Genomic DNA, 18,318 nt, shown 5'->3' with positions numbered 1-18,318 from the left:
GGAGGCGGCCCAGGCAGTGGGGGGCTGCCCAGAGGGGACAGCAGTTAGGGAAAGGGAGCCACCTTTATCTTTAGGCTCGGGGCCAGGACATGCCAGCCCTCCCCCAACTTGGGCAGACCGGTGAGATCCCAGGCCTGGCTACATCTTGGATATGTCCCTGGGGCAGATGGTGCCAGAGGGAGTGGGGAAGACAGTCTGAACCTCACCCCCCCCCACTTCTTTTAAAACACATACACACACCCTTAAAATTGGGTTGCCAGTGACAACCTGGCATATCATCTTCTTTTTATATTATTCTTAGCCCCTCTGTTGCCTTAGCAACGGAACAATGCTTTTAAATATAGCAGTTAATTTTTTCAGCTCCAGCAACAAAGTTCTGGTGCTGTCCAGAAGGCCAATGGCTGGTTTCTCTCCCAGGGGGAAAGCCCTGCAAACTCCCCTGGCCACATGTCAGCCCCAGCGTGGGAGCTGGGCTGGGCGTCCTGACATTGGCAGGGACCCTCTGTGTTCCCTGACCTGGCTACCCCCCAGAGTCAAGGTGTAGTAGAAAGAACCTGGGTTCTGGAATCTGCGGACCTGGGTCTATTCCCCCACCCCCTACCACTGAAACCCTCACTTTTCCTCTCTGAGACTCCGTTTCTGAACCGGTAACGGGGTGGCAGTTCGGGGGAGGGGTGATGCTTCAGAGACAGCAGTGGGGCTTGAAGGAACCGAAGGAGGGGGAAGGGGCACATGGGGAACACTCCACAAATGCATTTGTGCCTCTGCCCCTCCCCCCTCCTTCCCGACCTCTCTCCCTTCTTCCTTACCTCCCTCTCTTTCTCTTTTGCATTTTTCTCAACCCCTCCTCCCCACTGCCTTGAATTATTGATGTTAAATTCCCAGCCAGTAACATCAGAGGGTTAAAATCCATAACCAGCCTTCCTCTGGCCTCCCCTCGGATCGCCCTCCCTCCATGGGCTGGTGAGCTCATCAGAGTCATTAATCATACATCAGGGCTTGAGAACCCAGGCCCCTGTGGTCCCACCGTTGAGCAGCCCCAGGCAGGAGGCAGCCCAGGCAGGATGTCTTCTGGAAGGGCTGGGCTAGAGCAGAGCAGACACCTTGAGTGGGAGCTTATCTGGGCAGGGGTGCTGAGAGCCTGCGAGGGGCTCCATTGGGAGTGCTCCCTGGCGCTCCTCTTAGCTCCCGCTCCCTCCTTCCGCCCTCCTGCACCTCTCCCCAGACCCCCCCTGGCTGGCTCACCACCCACTCTCTGCTTTCCAGAGCTCAGCATGGCAGGTCTTCAAGCAACAGAAAGTCTCTCACTGCTCAGAAGCAGTCAAAACATGGCATGGCTTCTCAGCAGGTAGTGAGCTCCCTGTCATTGGCGAGTTCAGTGAGAGGAGAACACCGTGGGGCAGGACATTGTGGGAAAGATTGTAGAACCAGGTTACAAATTGAATACTCTGGCCTCAACCTATGATTCTTTCATGGAAACAATAATATTAAAATCACCATATAATTTTGCCGAACCTCAGGTACTGATTATTATCCTCATTTATTTAAAAAAAAAAAAAGTTAACTTGTCCTGGGTCATGAGGCTGTTAAAGAGGCTGACTCGGAATCCGTTCTGCCTGCCCCTTATCCTTCAGGTGGAGCTTTCGCGGCTGGACGCAGCAGGGGGACGTTTCTGGAGCGGCGGCTGGGGGGCCGTCCGCTGAGCCAGGCTGGCTGCCCGGAGATCCACAGGCGCCCAGGCGGCTCTCGGAGTGGGCAGTGTTGTGGGGGGCCTAGGGGCAGACACCGCAAGGGGACACGAGTGCCCTCAGAGCCGGGGGAGCCCTGAGGAGGGAGCGATGCTCTGGGCTGCGAGCAGGCACGGTGGGAGGAGGCTGTGAGGAGGGCAGGTGCCCACTGTGGGCCACAGACACTTGTGGCCATCCCACCTCTTACTTCGTTTAATCCCCTCACGGCTGTGAGAGCAGAACCACACCCAGCGACAGCAGAACCTGTCGAGGTCATGTAGCTCAGAAGTGGAGGGACCACGTGTGTCTGACGGGAGGGCACCACTGGCATCCGTGGGAGGTGGCAGAGGGGACGCACCCGCCTGCTGTGCCTGCACGGCCAGGGCTCCGGCTGTCGGTCTCCAGTGCCCGAGGCCAGTGTGGACGACTGGTGAGTTGCAGGGCCTGGCTTTGGCCCCCACCCAGCAGAGCGGCCTGGTGCTTTCCCCCTGGGGAAGAGGCGGGAAGATGGTGGCCAGGGGGCCGAGGGGCTGTCATGTTGTGCAGGGCATCAGCTCCAGCCTGCAAGACAAGAGACCTGGGGCGTTCCTAACTGTTGTTGGTGCTCTGTGACCCCCAGGGCAGGTCATCTTTGGGGCCTTGGTTCCCCTCTTTACTCAAGGCGAGGACGTTCGTTGCCCTGCCGACCTCACGTGCTAACGCTAACTTGCCATCGTTAGCATCGACCTGACCATCTACCTAAAGCATCGATCAGCGGCGGGTGCCTGCGCTCCCTCCTGCTGCTGTATCTTCCCTTACAGCGTCACATGCCCTACCGTTCTGTCCTCTATCTCTTCATTTCTGTGACCACCTCTCTCTGCCGCGAGCCCGGAAAGCCCGCGAAGGCTGGAACTGGAATTGATCGAGGGCTGCGTCTACGGCACCTGGCACGTGGAAGCACAGAGCGCACGGGTGACTGAATGAATGGACTCGGGACCCTTGTGACGAGTGTGGCGTGCCTTCATGCTCCCGCAGCCCCGGCCCTGCCTCCTTCTGGCAGTTGTCGCCAGCACCGCGATTGCATGTATGCCATCTGTGTCCCCACACACCGCGAGACCCCTGAGGCTGAGCACGGAGCCAGGCCTGGAGAGGAGCTTGATGAGCGTTTGTCAACGCCACGAATCAAAGCGCTCGCCCCCCTGAGCCTCCGCTTCCCCCCTTGTACGCTATGCGTGTGGTCACCCTAGAAGCTTTTTAAGCCCCCTCCCGGTGTGACCTTCTGGGATCTGTCACCTGTTGGCTGGCATTTCTGCACCTGCACCTTGCTGGGTTTGCTGCCCCGGGGCTTGGCCTGACTCTCCGGGCTTGGTCACTGCCCAGAGCCTGCCTTCCCCTTGATGAGCAATTAAACCCTCAGAATAGTCCGTTGTTGAGAATCAGGTGCCCGGACCCTGTGTTTATCTCCAGCAGGCTGAGTGCGCTTGAGTCCCTGCCAGCCACGCGGTGCGCATCGCTGGGAAGGCTCCGGCTTCTCAGCCCCAAGAGGCCTCTCTCTGGCCATGATGCAGGAGGCGGCCAGCAGCAATGGGAGCGGGAGCCAGTGAGGGAAAGGCGTGCAGGGGAACCAGTCTTCACTGAGGCCCAGGCACAGGACATGGGTGTCGTCCTCGCGAAGGCCACACAGAGTGGTCTGATTAGCCCCATGTCACAGCCCGGGGGTTGGAGGCTGAAAGAGGCCACCTTGCACCTGGAATTGCCTCAAGTTTGTAGAATTTATACGGAACAGAGCTGGGGTCTGAACACAGGACTGTCACACATTCTCAGCTTCCCCTGGATGGTGGGTGTGATGGTCGGCTGCCGTCAGCCCCTGAAGCTGTATGTAGCCCAGTGACTCCCAGTGAACGAGTGAGAGAGGGAACGGGCCTCATGGGTGCTGTTACACGGTATACATTTGCAAATAACCAGGCTTGATTTCTGGCTTCTTCTTATCCCCCCTGCCCCCCACCTGTTCTTCTGGGGCTGTTAAATCTCACATCCTCCTTGAAGGACGAAGCAGAAGCCTGGAGAGCTCCAGAGTAAGAGAGGTGGGGAGTTGAACCGACCTTGCCCCCAGGGCAGAGTGGGCACTCAAGGCCAGCTGAGAGGGTGGCAGCAAGAGGAATCCAGTCCAGGCCTGCAGCAAAATCCAGGGAAACAGAGTCCAGACAACCAGCTGACATAGGACTGTCAGGGGGACATATCCTGGCACTGCCACTTATTAGCCTGGTGACTTTGGCAAGCTGGCCTTGAGCTCCCTTATCTGTAAAATGGGAGTAGCGATGGTCACCACCTGACAGGCCTCTTTGGGGATTTGATCAAGGAATTCACGCAAAATTCTCACCCAGCAGGAAGCACTTGCTTCGTTGGCCACCATCATATCCCCACCGTGCTGCGCAGTCGCAGTACTGCGGGCTGGGGCGTGGGGTGTGTGGTTACAGCTGGGCGCGGGACCAGGACTGAGCACAAAGGCGGGTGCTGGGCCTTGGGAACGGGATAGTGACACAGTTTCCAGAAACAGGCACAATATTAGAGCAGGCGGGTCTGAGCCAGGGGTTCTGTAGATGATTATGATGATTATAAGGGAAGAAGAGTTGGTTTAGAACACGTGGTAAGACTGAGCTTCCAGGGAACCCAGCTGTTGGAAGAGGAGACACAAGGGAGGGAAGAGCCAGACCCTCACTGGGGGCTTAAGATCAGCACCATCCCACGTGACTCAGAAACACTCATTTACAATTCTGCGTGTTCATCCTGTTGGAGCAGAACCAGGGAATGTCAGAGCTGGCGGGATCTGAGAGCTGGTGCTGACTGCTCAAGGTCGCAGCAGGGTAAGAGCCTGCTCCTGCTCATCTCCGTGCCTCTGTTTCCCTTTTGATCACATGACAGTGGTACCTTAGATGACCTTTTAGAATCTTTCCAGCCCCAAAAGTGACCCCTAGGGATTATTTCTGGGGCTTGTCCGGTGTCCGGAAAGGGGACATGGGCACGCTGAACAGGCAATTTGTAGGTGTGAATGTAGCAGGAGGAGCCTGAGCCCCCGGGCTGATGCACAAAGAATGGGATGGAGGGAGGAGCATTGGTCCAGCTGCTATCCCTTTACTCTCAAGCAGGGCTGTCTCTCTGAAGCTTTAGGGTCACTTGCACACCATAGGATTCAAACTGGCATGAGCTGGAAATCTTGCCAGGGCTCTCCCAACTCCTGACGGAGATTGCTTCCTGACCTAAGCCTGCTAGCCCCTGACTGCCCCACTCTGCTCCGGGCACTGTCCCTCCCGTGCACCTGCCCAACACCTGAGCCACAGTGGTCAGAAGCTCATCCATGCCCAGGGATGGCAGGGGCTGGGATTGGCCTGGTGGCCTTGAACTGTGCATCTGGCATCCCTGTGGCTGGTGACGGTCGGTGGGGGGCTGCTGCTGAGCTGCAGCCGTGTTGGCGACTCTGCATAACTGGGTTCGCTTCTTTCTGCCTGTTTCCCTGCCTTCGACTCCAATTCTCTACAAGGGTCGCAGCTGCGCGTGAACTCCAGACCCCGAGACCCTGACTGGCTATTACCGTTCCACCCAGACCCCACTTTGGGCTAGATTCTGTGTCCCAGAACCCTCAGGCTGCTGGCTGGGTTCTTGCCTTAAACAAATGCCTCTGCCATTCTTTGAGCTTTAGAGATCGCCGCCACTAGAAGCTGCCTGTGTCCCCCCTTGAAGGGCCCTGCTTGGCCCCACCACAAGCTTGCCCCACTCTCTGGATGCTCCCATCCCTGGGCTTCTTCCTGCCACTGGCCCTTGATGCTGCTGTCCCAGCGTGCTATTAGGGCGCACAATCCCAGGTCTGAAGCTCTGGCTGGGTATTAGGAGGCTTTGGGCAGGTAACAGAAAAATCACAAGTGGTCTAAACAATAAGGATTTATTAACTCCAGAAGCTTGGAGATAGAGGCAGTTCCGAGCTGAATAACCCAGCAGTCCAACAAGGTCAAGGGTATCCGTACTTTCCAACTTCTCCCCCTCGCCAGACTCACCACTGAATCTGCACCATCTCACCCGAGGTCGTACGACAGTTCCAGGGGCCATTTGCAGACATGGTGGTGGATGGTGCAGAAGAGGAACATCTCCCCCCAAATCTCTCTCTTTGTGTCTCTGCAAGGAACCCCTCTCCCAGAAATGCTGAGAAAGTCTTGCCTTAGCTGTAAAATGGGAGTCATGGGTCCCATTGGCAAGAATTCAATCACGTGTCCGTGCCCGAACCCGTCACTTGAAAGTGGAATCCAGCCACCTTTACTGCATTGCACTAATCATGGTTTACCCCCTGGGCCTGGGGAACAGCTGGCCCCCATAAAGGCAGGTCTCCAGCAACAGTGAAGAAACAGGGGGAATAGCTATTGGGTAGCTCCCAGTATTTAACTTGAATTTTTCCTGTTTGCATTTGGTGCCATTTTGACTTCTTCCTCTTTGTACCTGTTAGGGCTCTTTGGTGCAAACAACACGAGCTACTTTAGACAACATAAGCAAAAGAATTTAAGTTGGAAGGATGGGAAACTCCAAGAATTGGTGGGAAAGCTGGAGAACCAGACTCAGAAAGGATCCAGGGCTCCTCAGGGGAGCAAAAAACCAGAAATTAATTGGTGGCAATCTTGCCATGGCCACAGAGAATGGAAGATTCCAGGACCTGGAAGAGAGCATCCGCACATAGAGCTCAGCCTCGTGCCCTCCCTTGGGCTGCAGGGGAGCTTTGGTTTACTGTCTCCCAAGACCAGGACCCCCAGATGAAATCAGGGTGCTATTACAGAAGGAGCAAGAAGGGACACGGAGGGGCTGATACCCAGCAAATGCCCACCACAGTAGCGCACGATGCCTGGCCCAAAGGCACGACAGAGATGGTGTGATACGTGTCCCTCACGTCGGGGCAAAAGAGGCGCGATCTCAACCGCATGGGGACAGCTGCTTGGAGGAGGAGGCACGTGAGCACTCTGTCAGGTGCTGTCCCCCTGATATCACCCTGACAGGCAGATGATTTCATCAACTCCTTCTAGAGGCTTCTGAGCCACTCACCTGGACAATGGCCCCTCCCGGCTTCTCCCAGCTGTTCTAAAAATTCTATCAGTGTGTCTTCTGTTCACCAATTACAAGAAACTGGTGACAGCCCCAGAACGTTCCTGAGCCTTTAAGACTGTGTGAATAGAAGATCAAGCCCTAGGCTTACCATCCCCTTGGCATGGCGGGTTTCAGGCTTGGCCAGGTCTGTCGTGGCAAATAGCGGACTGCGACTGGGCACGTGCTGTGGGATAGATCGGACACTAAGCACTTGGCATGCACTATCTCATTTAACCTGCATATGGAGGAAACTGAGGCTTGGAAAGAATCCATGACTTTGGGCATGGGTCAATCAGTAATATAGCAGGATTCAAATCTGATCCAGAGCCCCTGTTCCAGTCACTTCCCTACACTGTTCCACACTCCACGGATAGTGGGCCTCTTTTCTTCCTGCTTGGACTAGGAATGGGATGGGACCTTAGTTCACACATTTATCCCCGCGAGAGACCCTCTTCCCCTTGGGCTTCAGCCTACCCCCTGTCAGAGCCTTCGGACTGCGCTAGAACTGCCGTTGGAGAGGTCAAACCCTTCCTTCCCTCACCCAGGGCCATGGAAGGCCATGGAAGCGCAATCATGAGTCCCGCTTTTTAATCTTCACAATGAAACCTTGTCTTTGCCCTCCTGTCATCTCTAGAGGACTTGGCCCTGCCTTCTGGGGGTGCAGAGCTTCCTTTCCGCTGCTCTGGTCAGTGCCTTCCATCTGGAAAAAGACCCGGGACTCTATGGGTCCCCAGGGGGATGGGTCCGATGGAGCAGTTTGCCAGCTGGGCTCCAAGAAGGCCCAGAGGCTCCGCAGAACCCCTTCAGGGGCAGCACCACTCAGCTTCTCCCAGAGCACCCCACCTTTCTCTGTTTCTCACCCGGGTCTTCAACATAAGCTGTGTTCTCTAAGACTCTGTCAAGAATTCATGGGTCCATGGAGATGTGGATGCTTTTCTTCCACAAGTTTCCACAAGGTTTTCCTGGAAAGAAAACTCCTATCACCGTGGCCCTTGGGACAGTTTCCTTTATAGAACCAGAGTTTCAAGCTCTCTCTTGGGTATCACTTGAGGACCAATAACCAGGAACGGCCATGGATGCAGGAGATAGTTAAGCACATTGGTAAAAAATAGAGAACGTTGTCCACTGTTTTGCTCAATTCTCTTGAAATCAAAGACCCTGGTCACCAAGCCCTCTCAGAAATCCAGGCCAGGAGAGTTTGACCTTCCTTGTTCCCTGGCACCTTTCTACTACCAGACAATAGAACCCTCTTATTTTACTCTTTGCTTGGCTACCAGGATGCCCAGAACGAAGATACTCAACCAGGCAGGTCTTCTTTAAAAACGTGTGTGTTTTTCCATTATATAATACTTGCATATTTCTTAAGAATTAGAAAATAAAAACAAGTACAAGAAAGCAAAGAAAAAAATTTACTCCTTGTGTTGCTACTAAAAAAAAAACTTAATATTTTCATCTATTTCTTTCTATTTTTTGATGCTTTCTGTTCTGTATGTTTATATACAGTTTCATGTGATTTTGTTTGCAGGGGCTTTTTTCTTTTTACGTCAGTGAAATCATCCAGTCTATGAGACTTTGTGGCTTTCTTCTCTCCACCGTGCATCATATTCTTAAAGGATGCATAGTATTCCACCAAGGAGATCAGAGGTCAGCAAGCTTGTCCGTAAAGGGCCAGAGAGTAAATATTTTAGGGTTTCGAGCCATATTTTTGTCCCCATTATTCCATTCTGCCACTATAGCACAAAGGCAGCCATAGACATCATGCACGTGAGTGGGTGTGGTCATGTTCCAATAAAACTTTATTTACAAACCAGGCTGTCGGTGGGATTTGGCCTGCCGGCTGTAGCGTGCAACCCCCGTGACAGGGATGTACTCTTGTTTTCATAGACCTGTTAGCCATTTTCACGTGTTCGCACTTACATTTGCTTCCAGTATCATAAATGAGGCTGCATGGGATTTGCATAGAATTTTTTTCCTTAGACTATATTCCTGGAAACTGGGATGACTCTGCCCCAAAGTATGGATGTCTGTGAGGCAGAGCTCTTGGTGAAAGCTGTGAAATTGCTTTCCAAAACACTCTGCCGACTTCCACTACCAGCAGCGATGTGAAAGCACCCATGTCCCTAAGCCCTGTGCGCACGGGGCATTGTCCTTCCAGACGCTTCCTTCCAACCTGCCCTGTCCCTTCACGTGTAAACTCTGCTTTCGTCTGATGTTCGAGCCTTAGTCGATGCTTTTATCCTTTAATCTTCCTCATGCTCTGTTTTTGGAAGTGGGCAAGATATAAGCAACCAGGGGGCACCAGGGAGGCACAGAGTCCTGAAGGTCCAGGGTGGGGGGCATCGGCCACTAGCGCTGGCAGCTGCCCTTCTCTGCCAGGTGAGGGACTTCCAGAGCCTGGGGACCAGGTGGGAGTCAGGCGAGAAAGGAGCAACATGGCGGGAAGGGAAGAGAGTGGCTTTGAGGGTGGGCTGATTCGGGCTCCCATCAGGCTCCATGTTTGTGAGTGTGGGCGGGTTCCGTGCCTCTCTGAGCGGCTCGTGTTGTCACCTGTAAAGGGGATAAAACAGTCAACTGCACAGGATTGTCATGCGGATTCCACATGATCCCTAATAGCAGAACCTCGCACAGTGCCTGGCATGGGGGAAGGATGGCATGTGTCTCGGTCATGTGGAATTGACGTCAATGTTAGGGTCTTCGGAGTGATGGGCAATAGATCATATGAAGGTATTTTAAAAGAGACAGAGTGCCTCCAGCGCCGACCACATACATGGTGGGCCTTCGAAATGGAATTGATGGATGAATGAATGAATGAATCAACTTTGAAGCCAAACAGCTCCCTCCAGCTTTGTCACTTGTCCGTTGCACGATCCCGGACACTGCACCCCCTCTCTGCGCCTCTGCTTCCTTCGCTGCAGGATGGGTTTAATAAATGAGGATATTTACGTGGTGTGCACTGATGAGGAAGCTGAGCCGTGGGGTGGCTGGTTTATTCAGGGTCGCAGAGCGGCCGCGTGGAGAGACCAGGGTGCCCACCCACAGGCTGCTGTGAGGGTGAACGAGACCAGGAACGGAAAGTTTCTGACTCAGTAGGTGTTCGTTCCTTTCCACTAGCAGGAAGCGCTGTCAGCCTCGGGTCTTGGCCGGGGAACCCGAGCACAGGGGTGTGCGGCCCCCATGGGAACGGTGACTACCTTAGAAGCAGCTGTGCGCCGGCTGCGAGTTGCTGGCGCTGGCACTTAGGAGGGAATCTCCAAGGGGGGGTTCTCTGGAGACCACCCTCCTCAGGGGGCCGCTCCTTGAGCAGCTGTCTCGCCTCCAACGGGCCGTTGGCGCTGGGGCCAACTAGAGAACGTGCCTTTTCACAGCAGCTTTTTGGCCTCGAGAGTGGAGCCCAGGCGGCTCCGACGAGCCCTATCCCTGGCAGAGGCATCCAAAGCCCACGTGCGGGAGAGTGTGCTGGAAGCAGCACCTGGCACAGGATGGTCCAGGGGATGAGCTCCATCACACTCAGCCGCTGTCGACCTTGTCAGGCTCACAATCACTGTCACGGTGGACGGGGGCCAGGTACGGAAGGCTCTACCTCCTCCAGATGACATTTCATCCACCCAACATCCCTCCAGGATAGGTGTGAGTATCCCCATTTTACAGATAAGGAAACTGAGGCAGATACAGGGAGGTAAGCACGTAACTAGTGAGTGACAGAGTGACGAGCAAGGACTTGAATTTAATTATGTGACTCGAGAGCCCATGTTCTTAATCACCATTCGTATTTACTTCCCTTCATTGGGCATAAAATCTCTTGGAGAAGTAGACGGGCCTTTGACTCCTAGAATAGCCAATCTCCTTCCTCCTAGATTTGGCTGTGACCCGGGAACTGGGAGACCCTAGCTTCCTGGGGGCCAGAGCTCCAGCTACTCTTTTGACTTGCTCATCCACACTTGACCTCTTTCCAGGGAATGTTTCATCCGTTCAAAGACCCAACAAATGGTTACGGGGGATTTTCCATGTGCCAGGCCTTGCTGTAGGTGCAGGGATGCATCATGAATAATAATAACTAACCCTTACTCTGTACAGGTGCTACTCTAGACACTGTACCTGGATTAGCTCGTCTAATGCTCACCACAACCCCATAGACAGATCTTGTCCTTTCTTGATAAATGAAGAAATTGAAGCACAGAGAGGTTAATTTGTCCAAGATCCCACAGCTAATGAGTCAGAGCCAAGATTTGAACCCAGGCAGTCTGGGGTCAGCATCAAAATGTAGACTGTGTGGCTCTCATAGAACTTAGAGGCATTCTTTCCTAACAGACGTGTTAAAGTAGCACCAAAATAACTTAATTCAGTTTTGTTTGTTGAGAAGTGAACTGGGCAGTGAGAAAAAATGACCCGGGATTTGTAAAGTACTTGACATCCCAGGGCCACTGGGGAGGAGCCAAGGTCATGAAAGGGACCCTGTCCCACTCCCCACCATGGCCTGGACTGCTGTGTGCCCTTTGGCAACTCTTGTCACCTCTCTGAGCTTCCATTTCTTTACTGTCAGTACCTATTCTACCTGCCTCCAAGCACTTCTGTGGAGACCGGATGACATGGCAGATGGAAACAAGATTTCACGACAGAAAAAAGAAAGAAAGAAAGAAAGAAAGAAAGAAAAGCACTGGGCAAGGATTTGTTATTGGACCAGAGTGAAAATTTGGTCAGTTTGATGAATGAATGATTGAATGAATGAGTGAATGAATTTTCCTAGCAGGCCTACAGATTGGCTTGGGTAACAAATGGCTCTCTTCAGGAGATTTGTTGAAGTTTTTCAGGATCCCATCAGGCCTCTGTCCTTGGCCATGTCCCAGGCTCCTCTCCCTTGAGTTCTTTTGTATCTGATTTTTTTGTGAGCCTCCAAGACAATTTTAGCAAACATTTATTAATATCCATTGGGAGGCAGGCCCTGTGCTAGACTCTATGGAGAGGCCAAGATGAATCTGGAATGGTCTCTGCCCTCAGGCACTCACAGGCTAGGAAGACAAATGATAATGCGATTAACTACTACAAATAATACTGCCACAAACAACCATGACCAGCAATTATCGAGCATTTACCACACACTAGATATTGTGTTGCCTTTTTATATACATTATCTCATTTAATCATTACAATAGTTCCATGAATTTACTTAAACTACTGTCCCATTTTACAGATAAGGAAACCAAGTCAGACAGTAACTTACCCAAGTTCACACAACTCTGAAGTTGTAGAGCTGGACATGAACCTGAGAAAGATGTGAATACAAGTAATTCTATTATAAGATAGAAACTACTGTGTATCCTGTTAAAGGGGCAAGGACAAGCGACTTAGGCTCAGAAAAGAGAAGGAAGAAGGATGATGGTGGTGGTGGTTGGTGGTGATGCTGTTGTTGGTAATGATGATATTTATGATGGTGGTAGTGGTGATGGTGATGGTGATGCTGTTGTTGGTAATGATGATATTTATGATGGTGGTGGTGATGGTGATGGTGATGCTGTTGTTGGTAATGATGATATTTATGATGGTGGTGGTGGTGATGGTGATGGTGATGCTGTTGTTGGTAATGATGATGTTTATGATGGTGGTGGTGGTGATGGTGATGGTGATGCTGTTGTTGGTAATGATGATGTTTATGATGGTGGTGGTGATGGTGATGCTGTTGATGGTAATGATGATGATATTTATGATGGTGGTGATGGTGATGCTGTTGTTGGTAATGATGATACTTATGATGGTGGTGGTGGTGATGGTGATGGTGATGCTGTTGTTGGTAATGATGATATTTATGATGGTGGTGATGGTGATGATGATGCTGTTGTTGGTAATGATGATGTTTATGATGGTGGTGATGATGATGATGCTGTTGATGGTAATGATGATATTTATGATGGTGGTGATGGTGATGATGATGCTGTTGATGGTAATGATGATGATATTTATGATGGTGGTGATGGTGATGGTGATGCTGTTGTTGGTTATGATGATATTTATGATGATGGTTGTAGTGATGGTGATGGTGATGCTGTTGTTGGTTATGATGATATTTATGATGATGGTTGTAGTGATGGTGATGGGAATTATGAGGATGAGGATGATGGTAGCAATGATGATAATCCTCCGGTGCCCAGTTGTTGAGCTTCTGCTTTACGCCAGGCCTTGACCTGGTTGTTTTCTACTATTTCATTTCATCCTCATAGCACCTGTCCAGTGAATGTCAGGATCATCATCTCTGCTTTTACTCCTGAGGACTGTGAGCTGGAGAAAGTCTGAGTGGGCTGCCCACGGGCAGACGTCCAGTCTGAACTGGACTTGGGTTTGAGCATGCCTCGCTGCAGAGCCACCACTCTCCCCCATGTACCAGGGTCTGTAACCTGTGGGCCATGGGCCAGCCATCTCAGAGATGCTCCATAAATATCTATTGAACGAATATTGACTGAATGGTTTCCTAAGGGATCAACACCTTGAGCCCAGAAGGCATAAATAACATGTTTCGAATGAGTACGTGTAACCATTATTTAAATATACATGGTAGTGCTGTGATTACTAAAATACAAGTTAATTGTAAAGCATTACGTTCATTGTGGCTGTTATGTTATTCTTTATTTTCCCAGTGAAAAGATGCTAAATGCATAGTTACGATGAGTCTTGAGAAATGTTTTCACAGAAAAAGGAGTCCTGGTGCTGAAAAGGGTGGGAAGCATCGTGCCATCCTGCATGGCACATGCGAAATGCTTTGCCTGGCGTCCGGCGCAGAGGTCGCTCAGAGGAGGGAGGAAACCCGCCGGGATGGGCTTTGGGAGCCTGTGGCGTTCATCTTACATGTGTAAGACCTGAGCTGTCACTCTCAGCGGCTCTCTCTCTGTAAGAGCTGACACCAGCATCTAATGGCTTTCCCAAATGGCTATCAAATGCTCACATGAGTGAATGAATAATGAAAGCAAGAATGAGTGAGTGATGACGAACGGTGCTCAGGGAGCCCATGAGGGGCTGTTTTCCCCAAGGATCGCTGGAAAGTGAGAGTTTCTCAGCCTGAGAGCAGAAACCGAATGCAGGGCTGGCGGCTAGACTTGTGGCTCTGCAAGTGCGATTGTGAGGCTGGGGTTGCCTCCCTGGGGGAGTCTGATCTTGACCCGGTGATGACCATGTTGGAGGAGTGGGGGTGAATGGAGCTTGGCTGTGAGGCCATTCTCAGCTGTGCTCGCCATTTTTGGGTGCATTTTTCCAACTCAAGCGTAAGCTGACAGATGGCGGTGGAATAATATTCTCACTTTCTCTACTTCCCACAGGCCTCCCTCCAACACAGTCCTCCAAGCTCTTAGAAATCTCTGACGCATCTCAACCATGAGACCACGGCTGGCTTTTGGCAGGTAAGCTCCCTCTATCTCTCCCCATGCACCCCAGGCACCCCAGGACCCAGAGCAATCTCAGTGCAGCCCAAAGGCCACAGGGCTGTGCTTGTGGCCAGGAGGTAGGTGGGAATGACTTCAGCCTTGGCAGGAGACTTGAGCCCCCCACTCTGAGGAGACTTAAGGAGAAAGCTACCACATGTCGAGAGTCCTGCAGCTGGCATTTCTGCAAATGGCAGCATATGGCGGTGGGAACGTATCCTGGGATGAAAGCCAGGAAACTGGTTCTGACCCCAGGTCTGCCTTTATGGCTCAGGAGAATCTCAAGCAAGAACTTCCCTTTCTGGGGCTCTGTTTCCCTGTCTGAAAATGGAGGCACTGGGACTCCGTGAACTGGGCAGGCCGTAAGCCGGTTGTTCCAGGCTCCAGCCAAGGCCGTGGAATGGCGGAGAGAGGCAGTGGAGATGCCATCGCGGCTGTCTGCCACTTCCCTGTCCGATGGCTCTCTGGACCTCACATCCACAGAGGGCCTGGGCCGGGCTGTGTGTGCTGTGTGTGTGCCTGCGTGCATTTGGGGGCAGGACCTGTGTCCCTTCTAGCAAACTCTGCTTGAACTCAAATTCAGACCTAGACGGTCACTAGCCCCTGCCTGCCCTCTCGTGCCCGGGCATGGTCGCTAGAGGATGCAGTGCCCAGATGGGCAGGGCGGAGGCCATCCGTGTGCTGAGAGCATGGGCAGGCCCGCAGCAGAATGTGGGTGTGACGTTCAAGCTGGGTGAGCGGCAACACAAGATGGGAGGCGCTCATTAGAAAGGAGTGCGTACGGGGCCAAAGCTCATGGGCGGAGCTGCAGGGCAGGCTGGGGCAGCTGCCCGAAAAATGGGGCCGACAGGGTACTGAATAAGATGAATAAGGCACGTCACAGACCTCAGAAGGTGTCCCGTCCGAAGGAGGAGATGCTGTGCAGATAGCTACAGTATGGGAAACCTGGCAAGGCAGGAGGGTTCCTTTCCGTCTGGGTTTGCTGGTAGGGGTGGTTTACGGAACACTGTTTGAAGGTGACTTGACTTGACTTGAACTGGGCTTTGAAGGATGAAAAGAAGTTTACCAGGTTTAAAAAAACGGAAGAAGGGCATTCTAGGCTGAGAAGACAGCAAGTGCAAAGGACCAGTGACTGAGACGTGGGCACAGGACAGGAGGGGATAGAGGTGAGGCCTAGAGAAGTGGGCAGGGCTTCGGACGCCGTGCCAAGGGGCTTGGGTTGGGCCCTGCATGATCAAGGAAGGGCGGTAGTTAGCTCCGTGGGGCCAGGAGAGGCCCCTGGGCCTCGGCAAGGGGCTGCAAGCTAGGAAGAGGGGCTCAGTTAGAACTCAGTAAGCCTGCCCAGGGCAGGACACCCCTTGTAGAAGTGTCTGTGGCCCCTCTGGGGCCCTTCAGGTCTCCCACGCAGAGCATCTGCGGGCCCCCTGGCCCCCTGTCCTGTGGCGGACCCTCTCTGGCAGAGGGCTGCGGGGCTTGCCATCAGAACCCCCTAGTCCCCCGGCTCTCCCTTCCCCCCTTCCCCCATCCCTGAAGACCAGGCCACCCCCCCCCCCATGACAGCACCCCTGTAATGACCCAGTGCTGTCAGTAAGACCCTTTCCAGCCCTCTCCTGTCCATCAATAACAAGGTGGTCCCTGTCCTAGAGTCATTTTCTGTGTGGCGGGTAATACTATACAATTTTATCCTTTTACAGTTTCCTCTCGTGGCAGCACTTAAAATGCTCTCACATCTCTCAGCTCATGGGAGAGTAGAAAGAGTAGACTCCGGGGCCCAGCAGCAAGGGTTCCAACCCTGCCGCGTCACTGCCTCGGGGAGCAGTGTGACCAGTCTGAGCCTCGGGGTCTTCGTCTCTAGAACACCCGCCTGCTCGGGTGATTCCAGAACCTACCGCCCGAGCAGGTGACAGTCTGGCTCCCTGGCCACTGGACAGTCAGCCGCTACACCCACGCTTCTCCACCGGCTCCACCCTGTGATGCAGCAGGCCTGCTGCGAGGCAGGGGAACGGAGAAAGGCCTGTGAGTTTTTGCCCCCAAAGGTGGCATGAGCAGTTAGCACCTGTCCCTTAACAGGCAGGCAGGCCAATTACCTTGATTTTCCTTATCAAAGTTCACGAGCAGAACTTTCCTGACACCCCTTCCATTCCAGGCACTGGTGGACATGGGAATCCAGACAGGGGTGAGCTGGTGCCTTCTCCAGAAGGGACATGTAAACAAGTAAATCGCAATGCACTGTAAGAAAGGAAAAGCGCTGTGGAGGAGGGGCGTGGGAGGGCTCAGGAGGAGTCTGTCAGCTCGGGGCGGGAGAGGGGAGGCGGGAAGGGAGGGCGGGGGCTCCAGGCAGAGGGACCCGAGTGTGCCATGCAGAGCCCAGAGGAGACGTCGTGGTGTGGGGCATCCATGAGGGAGTTTATGATGACCGGCCCTGCAGAGCTCCCCATCACAGGAAGCGTTCGAGGAACCCGAGCACCCGGCCCCTTGTCAGCTCGGGAGGGTCGCATCCAGGGCCAGTCTTCATAGTCTAAGACAGATAGCATCAACAAGATTCATGAGAAGGCCGATAGGCCAGCTCTAGTGCCAGGCGGCGAGGAGCTTCTAGGGCTTTCTCTGGCTGGCCTTGAGGGTGCACGTGACCCACAGCTCTGAAGCGGCCCTGGGGCTGCTGTTGTGGTGTTTGTGCTGGGGGCAGGGATGGAGATGAGTGACCCTGGGTCCCTGCCCCACGTGGAGAGAGGGAGGTGCACAGGCCCTCTGATGCCCACACAGCATGGCCACCGATGCTCTCATGGGGGGCATTCAAAGAGCTATGGGACCAGAGAGGAGGGGGAGCCAGAGGGCAGGACCCGGGGGCATCCTCAGGAGGGAGTCTTAGCCAGATGGTGGTAATAAAAATCATTCTTACAAGTAATGATTACTTAGCACTTGCTACCTGCCAGGCACTATTCTAAGAGCTTTGCATGGATTTACACTTGACTTGCCCAAGTCCGCCAAGCAGGCGCTGTTATCATCCTCTTGTACCGATGAGGATGACTGAGGCACAGAGAGGCTGAGTAATTGTCGCAAGCACGCACAGCTGGGAAGTCGCCTCGCCAGGCTGGACCCGGGCAGTCTGGCCTCCGAGTCCACGCTTGAAGGGCTGAGGGCAGCCGAAACACTAAGCCCTCTCTGAGAACTAGAGGTACCGCCAGGGTTGGGATTCTGCTTGGCTGTAGCACATAGTAGGTACTCCATAAATACGTGTTCGCTAACAAGAATGCACAAGTGCGCGGATGAAATGGCCCGAAGAGGTGGGGCCAAAAATGAGGATGGGGACGGGCAGTGCTGACAGAGGCTGCAGCTAGAGCAGAGGCCTCAGGTCCCAGCTGGCGTTGCCTCCAGGCACTGCCAGGTCTGGAGCACTGGACCGGAGAAAAGAGAGTTTGACTGGCAGCCTCCCCGGCCAACCCTCCCTGCGCCGAAGACCTGGCACCTTCCCCTGCAGCCCTCCCCACCCACATGGGGAAAGGGCAGGCCCTGTGCTATTCATGTCCCTGCACACTGTCTGTCCCCCGTTCCCTCTAAGGCCCTGGGGACTGGTCTGGCAACAGGACTCCAAGCCCCCACTCCCCCTCACCTCCAGAGGCAGGGAAGGCATGCACCACCCAAGAGGGGCCCAGGAAAGACAGTTCAAAACTTGTTCCTGTAAGAAATTGCTTTCTGACTGAGACTTCAAGGAGCAGGTGGTTTTCAAAGACCCTTTCTTCAAGCCCTGAGGGTTACAAATGGAAAACCAGGCTTGGGACTTAGGTCTGCGGTTTCCTAGCTGGGCACCCTCGGGTGATGAATTCGCTTCTCTGTACCCCAGTTTCCAACTCCATAAAGCGGGAAGAGAAACAACTACAGAATTAAAGGGGGTAAGGTTTGGGGGAAATGCCTCTAAGGACCGGACTCAGGGAACAGTGTTTTCTCAGCTTCCTGCTTTGCTCCCAGGGCCTTGGTTTTTCCTCCATAAAATGAAGGTTGGAACGCCTGGTCTTTAACACCAGCTGGCTTTGACATCCTGGGGTTCAAAGTTGCCAATATAGTCGACCAGATATATAAATATATTTACA

The 18,318-nt window shown here is 53.3% G+C and overlaps 1 protein-coding gene across 5 annotated transcripts in view; it reads left to right on the top strand.

Moving 5' to 3' along the window:
• HIVEP3 (HIVEP zinc finger 3) overlaps positions 1-18,318 on the top strand; it is a 451,785-nt gene that overhangs the window by 283,610 nt on the left and 149,857 nt on the right. For all 5 annotated transcript variants that reach the window (XM_045799842.2, XM_087865782.1, XM_087865783.1 and 2 more), the window contains one exon: positions 14,129-14,209. The gene's annotated coding sequence lies outside the window, so the exon portion shown is untranslated. The remainder of the gene's footprint in view (positions 1-14,128; positions 14,210-18,318) is intronic.

Source organism: Ursus americanus, chromosome 12, assembly GCF_024610735.1.
Source record: "Ursus americanus isolate L20-20 chromosome 12, mUrsAme1.1.p, whole genome shotgun sequence".
In the NCBI taxonomy this organism is placed as follows: Eukaryota; Metazoa; Chordata; class Mammalia; order Carnivora; family Ursidae; genus Ursus; species Ursus americanus.
Note: the sequence above shows the minus strand (reverse complement) of the source record. Positions and strands in the feature narration are given on the sequence as shown.